At 38.3% G+C, this 10,492-nt stretch overlaps 1 long non-coding RNA gene across 1 annotated transcript; it reads right to left on the bottom strand.

The window, feature by feature from the left end:
* Nucleotides 1-7,746: 7,746 nt before the first annotated feature.
* Nucleotides 7,747-9,997, bottom strand: LOC122567646. The gene is made up of 3 exons (XR_006316855.1): nt 9,393-9,997; nt 8,484-9,336; nt 7,747-8,390 (listed from the first exon to the last, which is right to left on the bottom strand). It is a non-coding gene; the product is annotated as an uncharacterized LOC122567646 (long non-coding RNA).
* Between the last annotated feature and the right edge of the window lie 495 nt (nt 9,998-10,492).

Here is a 10,492-nt window from a genome sequence, read left to right as displayed (position 1 = left end):
CAATCCCTTGAACTAATTACCACGTTACATATTTATTCACAAAACTGACCGACCAAAGAAACAGGGTTAAGGATACTTCTCAGGCTTTAAAATAATTCTCCAATCGATTAAACATTCCACTCGATAAATAACTGGTTCCTTTCATCGTTCTGATCAATCGATAACCCGGATGATCATACCATATTGATCGAAACCCGAACTACGAATTCTTGCAGATTTAAAAACAGCTGTTCAAACAGCTCAACCCTGCCATAAATCTAACCGATCGATATTCCAAAATTTGCCATATATTGATTAAAACTAAAGCTAAGAATCTTTTCAGATTTGAAAACGAACGTCCAATCGATCAAACTATTTTGCTTAACGACTAACTCGTTCGTTCCACCGACCTTACCAATCGATATCCTGAATAATGCTAAGAAAATCCTGTAGTGCATCGATTTATCGATTGACAGTGTGAAAAATTCACCGACTAGATTCCATCAGCGGCGCAGAAGTATCCCGTGGAGAGTTCAGTCGCGCGCGTTCGTCTCCACTTCGAAGGGATAAAAAGCGAACGAAAGGGGAGGAAGTTGGGCGGCAGTGGATCGTAGCGCGGTTGTGGTCGATCCTTCTCGACTCGATAGAATCGCGACAGGTGGTGAATACCTAGATAGTCAAGCGGTTCGGTGGTCACTCTGTCGATCGTCAAAGAATAGAACGAACAAGTCAAGGTCAGTTGTGCGACCGGATGCAGCGGCCTAGTCTCGTTCTGGTAATCTTTTTCCTTTGTGCATCCCCGCTTTTACGCCGCGCGATTCTGATACGCTTCAATGAAGCCAGTTAGCTCTCTCTCACGATGGAAATCCGGAACGTTTCTTTCGCTCCTCCATTATAGCTCCACGCTATCAGCTTGTCCTGTTTGCTCGCTGATGGAAAACGCTTATACTTATACTATTTTTAATTTGGATGTCGTCTCTCGTTCTTCCAAGCTTTCAAGTTTTCTATCTTTTATCTTACAAAATTTTTGCGAAATAAAGAAGAACTTTTCTGCCGAAGGCTATCTTTTCGAGGTTTCTATAGTAAGTTGGCCGTAACAAGATGAATTCTCAATGTTTAAAATTCTATTTATTGGTTGTTCAACTTTTATCAGAAAGGAAGGACGACGTGTTACACGAAGAGTCTATGTAATAATTATCAATTAAATAAATATGTTTATAGATGTTTCATGTTAGATATATCTATTTATTCTCGGCATAATTAATCCCAAATTTTCGAATCTTCCTAACAAAAACATCTAAGAATATGTGTTTCTTCTATCGACACATCAATCACGTAAGAAAAAGAAAAACTTGGATTCTGAAAGGGTTCGAGCGAAGAACTTTTTACAGAATAAAATTGATCAGTTTGAGTGAAATCGATGTTATAAATCTATTTTAACTACCGTTCGATGTTCCGTCATATCCTTCTTAAAGTCATCTACAAAAATTTCAACGTGTTTTAAAAGCAGTCGCCCCGGTCTGGATTGCGCCACAATTTTCGCCGCACCCTATATATCGTGGTGCATCGATCAGTGCCACGAGCATCTCGCAGGACGTAAGGTTCGAATTACACGAACGATCGTATCCTTCGCGAGACTGTATCTTCTCTGCCAGCTTGATTCCCCAATTATTCCTGCCCTTGCCGCAGTTCGTGCGCCCTTACAGGCTTCTTTTTTCATCTCGTTTGCTTCTTAAAAACAGGAGAAAGTGTTGCACGCCTCGATATCGTCCACACTTTTCGTACCCTCTCGTCTTTCTTTCTTCCTCTTCATATCTTTTCGAGGCGAAGCAAAAGCGGACCATAAGTACCGAACAGAGAATAAGAACCTAAAGCCTCTGGCATAATTTTATCGAGTATAATCGACGGATCGTTAAGATTCGTAAGGATTTGGTAGTTGGCGATTGATAAGTTTTAGTATTCGAAATTACACCTGAAGCTTTACGACGAATGATCTTTTAATCTTCCGATCTGTTTTTATCCATTTAACTTCGGATAAATTTAGTAACACGGAAGAAATTGACGTTGAGGAAATTTTAAGCGCAGAATAACGAAACGAATTGAATTTATAACGCAGTATTAATTATATTTAACGTATTACTGGATTATATTTCTACATATATCGATTTGATCGCGAATTCAAAGCCCCTTTCCGAGAAATTTGTATAATAATTCATGTTTAATAAAACACGTACGCGGCATTTTGCAAGAAATGAATTTTCTATGAAAACTATTCTCTAATATGTACCACCGTAAATAATGGAAATCAAAAGCAGCTATAATCACCCCTTTCCGCTCTATTTACTAAAAACGTTCGCTGTCTCGCCCACTCGGGTACGCTTTTCGTTAACTAAAATTCCCAATTTCCACCAAAGCCTATTTTCACCGAAACGTAAAACATCCCCGAGAGCTCAGCAATTCGTGTACCAATAAAGACATTTCAATACACGTTCCTCTAATTGGTCCGCGGTCCGTATCATTAACCGAACGAACGGACTGTACGGCTTAGCTGTTATTAAAGCGAAACCAAAAAGGAATGAAAACACTGGTTCGTATGATCGAACACCTGTACGATCGCGTCGTCCAAACGATCGGCGGCCCATTATGCCACGCAAACGGCATTGCTTGGTGCAGAGACAGGAAGCGGCTACAGAAAGGTACCTCAGCCAGCCTCCTATCCCTCTCTCTCTCTCTCCCTTCCTCTCTTCCTCCCTTTCAACGGCCGTGCTGCACAGAGAGCATCGACTTCTCGCTCGCGCGCGACCGACGACACGAGTGAATCTAGTCTGTATATGGTCGGGCCCAGTCCGTCTGGCCGGCGTCCAGTCAATGGACGTGATTCACTGTTCGGCGACGGAATCTCAGGCAGACGGACGAACGGATGGCCGAGTGGGAGAAGAGGGTCGAGAGGAGAGGAGCCGAGGAAGAGATACCGCGAGCAAAGCGATCGTCGCTCGAGACCTTTGCCGAGAGACGAGCTGCTACCGGTGGCACAGGTATGGATATACATATGGCGGGCCAAGGATCGTACTTTAGTTTTCTCAGTTGTGTCACTCTTTCAGTAAACTGACGACGAATACTATCCAAGTTCGATGCTTAAACGGATATTGTTAATTATTTGATCGTAGGATATTCATGCACCCGCTACTGCGAATATTTCAAACATTTGAAAATAGGAACGAGAGTTTGAAATAACAATGTTACGGTCAATGACATCTTTAGCTGAAGAAAGTTGTGAAATATAGAGGTAAAATACCTTGCTACGATGCAATCATGAGAACTTCAATATGTCTTGTACAACGCACATAACACGCTCGTAAAAGATACGCATGATAAGCCGATAGAATTTGAAAAGGTTTTCTGTAAAATACACATAACGTATCGATAGAAAAGTTTCGTAATAAACGTTCAAACACTTTCGTGAATGAGAGTAGATAATGAAATATCGTGGAAACGTCTCGTTTCTAACACGGTCCTCCGTATTCGCTTGGTACACGTTTCTCGTGTTTATTGGATTCCCTCGCCGCGTTTTTGCACCTATCTTTCTTGCAATTTTCTGACGTCGATCGAGAGTTCTTGAGAACTGATGCGACAGTCGAGCGGCGCTCCATTCATGCTTGCCGTCGTCTCGACTAGATACTCTATATGGTAGTCGGTCTGTCAATCCACGCGAAACTGGAAAAACTCGACGGGACGAGGAGAAACGATGAAACAGCCCTCGTCACGATTTAGGCGTCTACAAGACGACTAAACGACTACACTGATCCAAGGTGAAACTGATTTTCGGCAGCCAACGATAGATCTGAACATATAAGGTAACGCGATCGGGATACCTGTTTAAGCGCTTTTATTTTATTATCCCCCTCTTAGAATAAGCGAGCATTCTGTTTCTTCCAGGCATTGTTCTTCATTCTATATCGTTATTCTTAAATTTATAATTCGAGAATCTTTGGAAAGGATTGGCAAATGGTGAATAATTAGAATACAATTAATTGCAATCATATTAGGTGGTGAATATCTTAAATAAATATAGATGGTGAATATATTAAACACTGAACGTGATGAATATATGTAATAATTCATATATTAAGGAATATGGGATGAAAATGTTAAATCGATCTTTACTTTTATGAATTTTATATCACGAATAATTGTCATATCCTTTCTTTTATTCCATATTGTCTTATAAACTCGAGTAAATAAAAATTAGAGAAATATTATGATATGTTCGCTAAAATTCTTTCCCATATTTTATTTTACTAATCGTCGCTTCCCTTTCCTACAATTTCGACGAAATGCTGTCCGCTCTCTTTGCAGGAAATAAAACAGATTTTATCGCGGTATAATGGTTCTTCGAAACAATTCCTCAGAATCCAGAATGAAGTACTCGACAGTAAATAAACCACAGGATATATAACTGTTCGCAAGGAAATCAATCTCCGCGTTCGAAGGCCCAACCATGATTGCTTGATTATTACTTGGATTATTGTGATTACTCGAACGAACCAACAAAGTACATTTTTGTCAATGAATACTTTCTATTTGATGCTATACGAATAAAGCCAGGTAACTGAATATCTCTGAAGGTAACGTAAAAAAGAAATTGTTACGCGTCAACATTGATGTGTTTCAGGGAACCAATTATCTTAATTTAATTGGCTTTTTGTACATGAAAAGATCAAAAAGATTTCAAGATCATTAACTCTTCCCTAAAAAGGATGAAACCATCGATATAATTCGTATTCTGACCTATTTAATAATCACAGTAATTCGAGGTCGGACAAAACGGTAAATTGATCGAAAAGATACTTTAAGTTAAATTATTTTCTACAAATTCCAATAAGCAGATACGGTACGTAGTCAATCAATCCCATTTCCAAAATTGTCGTTATATTTGCTTTGAAACTCGTCAAAATTAAAAAAATAATGCTTATCGTGATATTAAAATATCGAAAACGTTTAGCTTGTCTTAATAATTATGTCTTTGACTTTGGCAAAATTTCATCGACGTATCAACCTATTCTCAAAACATTTTACATGTATTTATCTTTAAACCAAACTTTAAAGACTTTTCTAATAATGTGTCATTAAAATCCCCTGTTTAGTCACAAAGTGGCGTTAAAATTAGAACTTCGATAAAAATGTACCAATCGTATTTTTCTTTCATGATTTTCATTTTTTCTATGTGCATTTCATTCTAATTGATACAGAGTTATGTATTACTCGTAGATAGTTCTGACGTTAACGTTATCGTAATGAGAGACGTGACCTTGAGAAGGCAGTAGATTCGGGACGCAACACAAGCTCTCACGGTGTCGGCCAGGAAGCGAGGAGGACCCGCGTATACCGGAAGCAGTCGCTAAGAACGCTCGACTCGCTGCGCCGGCCTAGGCAACTTCCTAGACTTTATTGCCGTTGCATGAACTGGTAGTGGAGCGTGTGCACGCTGCAGCTGCACCTTCTTCTCTCTCTCTCTCTCTTTTTATCTCTCTTTCTCTTTCTCCTTACCTTTTTCCTCGTCGATCTCCGCTTTACTTTTGTTGCCGGAGACCCAGCAATGGTGCACTCGCGTCGAGCAATTGCGCTCGATGCATTTTGATGCCCTTCGAATGTCTTTACCACGAGGGGAAAAGCCATGGTATTTGCCGCGGATTGAATTCAACGATATCTCGTTACAGGACCTTGGTACCCGACGAGTCCTTTCTGTTTGGTTAAAAATCTGGGCATTCATTTGCTTCGTGGTAGGTAGAATAGAAAGGTAGAAGCTCAAGGTAGAATAGTTTCCTCGAGGGTGCTGTAGACGTGTACATTTTCTTGAAGAGATTCTAATGTGTGCGGCGCAAGATTCACTAAGGATCTCCGAAGTTCGTAATGTAGTGATTATTTAGCGGCGTAGGATCTTACTACGCAGCGATTGCGATTTATTTGTTATTAATTAATGGACTGTAAATGTTTATGTATTTATGATAAATTTTAATGCAGAGAAAAAAATATATAAATATATACATAAATAAATAGATGTAGAAACATGTAAAGAAAAATAGCTTTCGTATTATAGTATTTACAAGGTGAGATAAATCTTCATTCTGCTTCCATTTCTTTGATCGTTCGATCTTCATAAAAATATAACAGGATTATTAAAATAATCGTCTTGAAACATCGTGTTGAACGGTTAAGTATCCATTAAAAAATCATAAAATACGAAAGATTAATAATAACTCAAATTTTACCAGTGTTCGCCGTCGTTCGATTGCCAAATAGCCATTGAGTACACAGTTAAAACGAGAAAGGAGACTTACCTCATCTAAATAACAATACGACGCAAGTCGTAATAATACGACGAAGCAGCCGAGGAATCAATTTTAATTCCACGCGTGTCGAATGGGATCGGCAAGTTGTCGGATCGCGCCGTATTTTGGCGCGTTCGATTGCCTTCGACGCAGCTCAACGGTCGAGTACATACGCCCGCCGGTATATACTTATGCAAGCACACGGCCGGTGTTCTCTGCACGCGGAATTGTCGGCGAATAATCGGCGAATCTGTGCCGAGACTCGTGAGCAGCCCCGAGCGAACATTATGCTACCGTACCGGCAATAGCGTTGCGTAATTACACGATCCCCAAGGGGACTACGGGACTTTACATTGTAAGCCATATGCGAATAACGTTTGAGCCCGAACGAATCGAATAACTACATATATTCGACACTTCTCTATTTTTCCCCCACCGTCTTTCGTTTTGCCTCCCTTTTCCTTCCTCATTTCCTCCTTTTTTCCCCAACGTAACTATCACTCGCGGTGAAATGCTCTATATCATAGCCGCGCGAAAGTAAGTAATTTCCGACGAATGAAATTAAATTGGAACATACTACTTTTGACTATTTCTTTGATCGTTGGTTTACTTGTTTGTCCTTGTTTCTTTGTGATACTTTGTATTTTGGAATTATTGTAATTTTTTAATTACGTATTAATTTTCTAATAGATCGTATTCTCTGATAGTTTGTAACTTTTCATTTTCGAATTATAGTTAAGGACAAACGAAATTAGCTTCGTAGATATTGCTCTTCACTTTTCTTCGTTCGTTGATTTTCTTATGTAACGTACTTTCTTTACTGATATTTTATTAGTATTTATATTTATTTCCTGGTTATTGTAATTCTCTTGAACTATTAATTTCCTCCTATATATATGATTTGTTTATTGTTTCGCTTACGAATCGCGTTTTTTCTATCCACAATCCATTTTATAATACGTTTTGCGAGAACAACCCGCGTAACGTGTATACTCTGGACGTCAAAAGTCGACTCCCGAGTGATGTAAATGCTTGCGTAAGCTTTGAACAATCGAAGATACTTGCATATTTTTAACCGGTTACCCGGTACCACCGAATCTTCCTGGCGTTTGTTTCTTTAACTCTGGAATGATGAATCGTATCCTCGCATCGAGTAGGTTCAGATATCAACAAAAGTGTTTTTGCAATCAAATATTCTTTCGAAAAATTTGCATCAACCCAGTTATGTCCATCGTTCTTTCAGTATGATTATTGCATAGTAATCTTTCTATCTATTTTTCGATTTTTATCAACTCTCTGGATAATTGGAATAATAAATGAGTAATAAATAATAAAGCGATATTCTGAAAAACATTCTGAAAAAGCCGAGGAATATGTTGAAAATATCTAAAATAAACCACCTGTTTTTTTTCTAAACCACCTTCCAAAATAACACAATTCTCTGTTTGAGAAATGAAATATACACGCTGACTAAATTATTGCGTTACTATTTATCGTACGTTTATTAATAACATTTATTACGTGCATCAAAACTTTAGTTTCACTTCTTTAGTTGCAATCATACAAATGGACATTTCCATAAACAAAATTACTATCAATCTACTAAAAGCAATTAGAAAATATATTGTTACATAACCGATTCGAAACTAGTTCGATTATACTAAAATTGACAAAATCGTGGATAACTGGAAATTCTCAGTACGTGCACATTAATATTAACTAACTGGATATCGGAGTTCTTCGGCAGGAGAGATCTCTATTCCTTCGCTATTATTTCAGCCCTCGATATTTTCTGGCCGGGCCCAACAACGTTGCAAGTTCGCTTCTCTTTGCAACGAACACTGTCCGACGGTGTTTGTTCCCATTCCTGAGTTTATGTCTGCACAGTGCTTTCCTCTCTTTCCTCTACACACGGTCACATCAGTAAGGTTAAGAGATTTACGCTGCACACGTGCACCAACAGCATCCGCCATGCACGTTCTCGTGCATCCCGCGTAACGAGACAACAGAACTCTTTATAAGGCACGGAATGCTGTTTTAATTTTTCACCGTGCGCTTCCCTCGTGATGGGGATGCAATATTCTACGTCGTGTTAAGAATATGATATTAGAGTTAAGCAACTGCCACGGGTTAACATCGCGATTGCACGTGCGTTAACAAACGTTACCAACACACCTGGTTGCGGTTTTTCTGCTCAAACCGCGAATTTTCATGAGTGGGTGAACTATTCTTTTCCACATATATCGGTTGTTTTCACATTTTTAAAAAATTTTTTCGAAGAAAAAAATATTCTTTCGTTATCGAATGGTTGAATAATCTTTTACTTTAAACAATTAGATAAAAAAAAAACTATAATTAGGAATGGTAGTAAAATTGCAAATTCATAATTACATTTAAAAGGATTTGAATAACTTTCTCTAAGAAATGTAAATTATCAATGTTGCAAAATATACCTACATATAGTTGTTCCTAATGTATTCCTCTATGTATCTTCCACTTCAATTTCTTTGGTAAAACATTCATACTCTTGTAGTTACCGATAATTCTAGTATCAAAGTATAGCCACAGAGTATTATACGATCTTCGATACAAAAAATTCCTGCATCGTATTGGAATTCTTATGGGAAGTTCTTCAATCCCCATTGTCTTGTCGAACTTCGTCGACATACGACTTACTTCGATACACCCATAAAAACTTGGTACAACCCCGTTCACGAGCCGATGTATCTACCGTAAGGAAGTTTCATACGGCGATTAATATTTAATATTTCGTCCGGTTGCAACGTTCTTTGGACCTTAAACATGCCCTTGGAATGGTCGGTCGCGGTCTTACTTCGATCTTCGCTACAAGTTCTCTGTTCCTCATTTACATATAACCGTCTCCGCAAACGCGAGAGTAACAGGCCGAGTTGCGAGCAGAAACTTGCTGCAACCCAAGAACGTTTCCGTGGCTGTGCAAAAGGGAGTCCAATGATTGGTCATGCAATAAATTCGGTGAACAAGAAGAGGAATCCGAACAAAAGAACCACTAAAAGAGAGAAAAGAAATAAGTTGGAGAAGTATTCAAGAAACTCAAAGATGTACCTGATCTTCTTGGCTCCTTTTATTTCTTATTCTTCTATTTATTCTTCTTCTTGGCTTCTTTTACTTCTTCTTCTTCTTGCGATTTCGCCTGCTGTTGTTCCCTTTCGGTCTTCTCTTCTTTGTGCAGTATGTATTATGCATGTGAACCAATCTTCATAATTTCACATATCAGATCCACCGTAACATTAACTCAAAATCGATGCACTTCTTGGCATCGTGATGTAAGTCAACAGCATACTTCGAAGACCTTTAACGAACTTTGTCGCGCGGCGATTTACATAATACGAGTGCCAGGATCACGAACTGAATGGACGATTTTGTTGCAAAGAAATTGTCTCGTTTACTGCCACGATATTATTTCAATGTTAGTGTTTCTTCGTTTCTAACGCTGTAGCAGATTTGTGGAGCTCGTCGAGGTCAAAATCGTATTGCTCCGTATCATATCCGCGCTTAAAGATAAGTCAAAAGTAAGTAAAAGTTATAACGAAATGTAAAATCATTAAAGTTAAATATTAGGGTTGAATTAAATTATAGAAGTGACAAAGTTCTTCGATGACGCAAATGAAACGGAGAATTTAGAACAAACGATCCCTTCATCCTCAAGACTTTTTGTATTTCTGGAATCAAAAACGAAAAATACATACTTTCAACACTTTACAAAAAACAAACATTAATAATTGCGTTCCATGCATATTATTGTATTACGTATGATCTACATATCGTGTAATTGTTCCATTTTCCGATTAGACTTTGAATCGAAATTCATATGGTTTTCGTGATTTTGAAATTGATTGCGATAATTTATTGAAGCATCGATAACTTTGACTCGTTTCATTTATATTTTCTTAATAGGAAAGTGATGAGAGCTTGGTTCAAAAAATACCGATAAAATCCCAATAAAAGAACGCAGAATTGAGAAAAAACATGTGCGTATAAACTATACGAACGACTGGGCTTGTTTCACATAAAAACACCCACGACCACCTTATTTTTTCTCCAATCTCGAAGGCATCTAAACGCCTAAAAATATTGCCTTGCAACATAAGAACATCTTAATGGACGCAAAAGAAATTACACGATTGTTTCCGATCATTTTTGCC

The sequence above is a fragment of the Bombus pyrosoma genome, linkage group LG5 (genome assembly GCF_014825855.1).
Source record: "Bombus pyrosoma isolate SC7728 linkage group LG5, ASM1482585v1, whole genome shotgun sequence".
Taxonomy (NCBI): domain Eukaryota; kingdom Metazoa; phylum Arthropoda; class Insecta; order Hymenoptera; family Apidae; genus Bombus; species Bombus pyrosoma.
The sequence above is the reverse complement of the archived record's forward strand: the minus strand, read 5'-3'. Positions and strand labels throughout refer to the sequence as shown.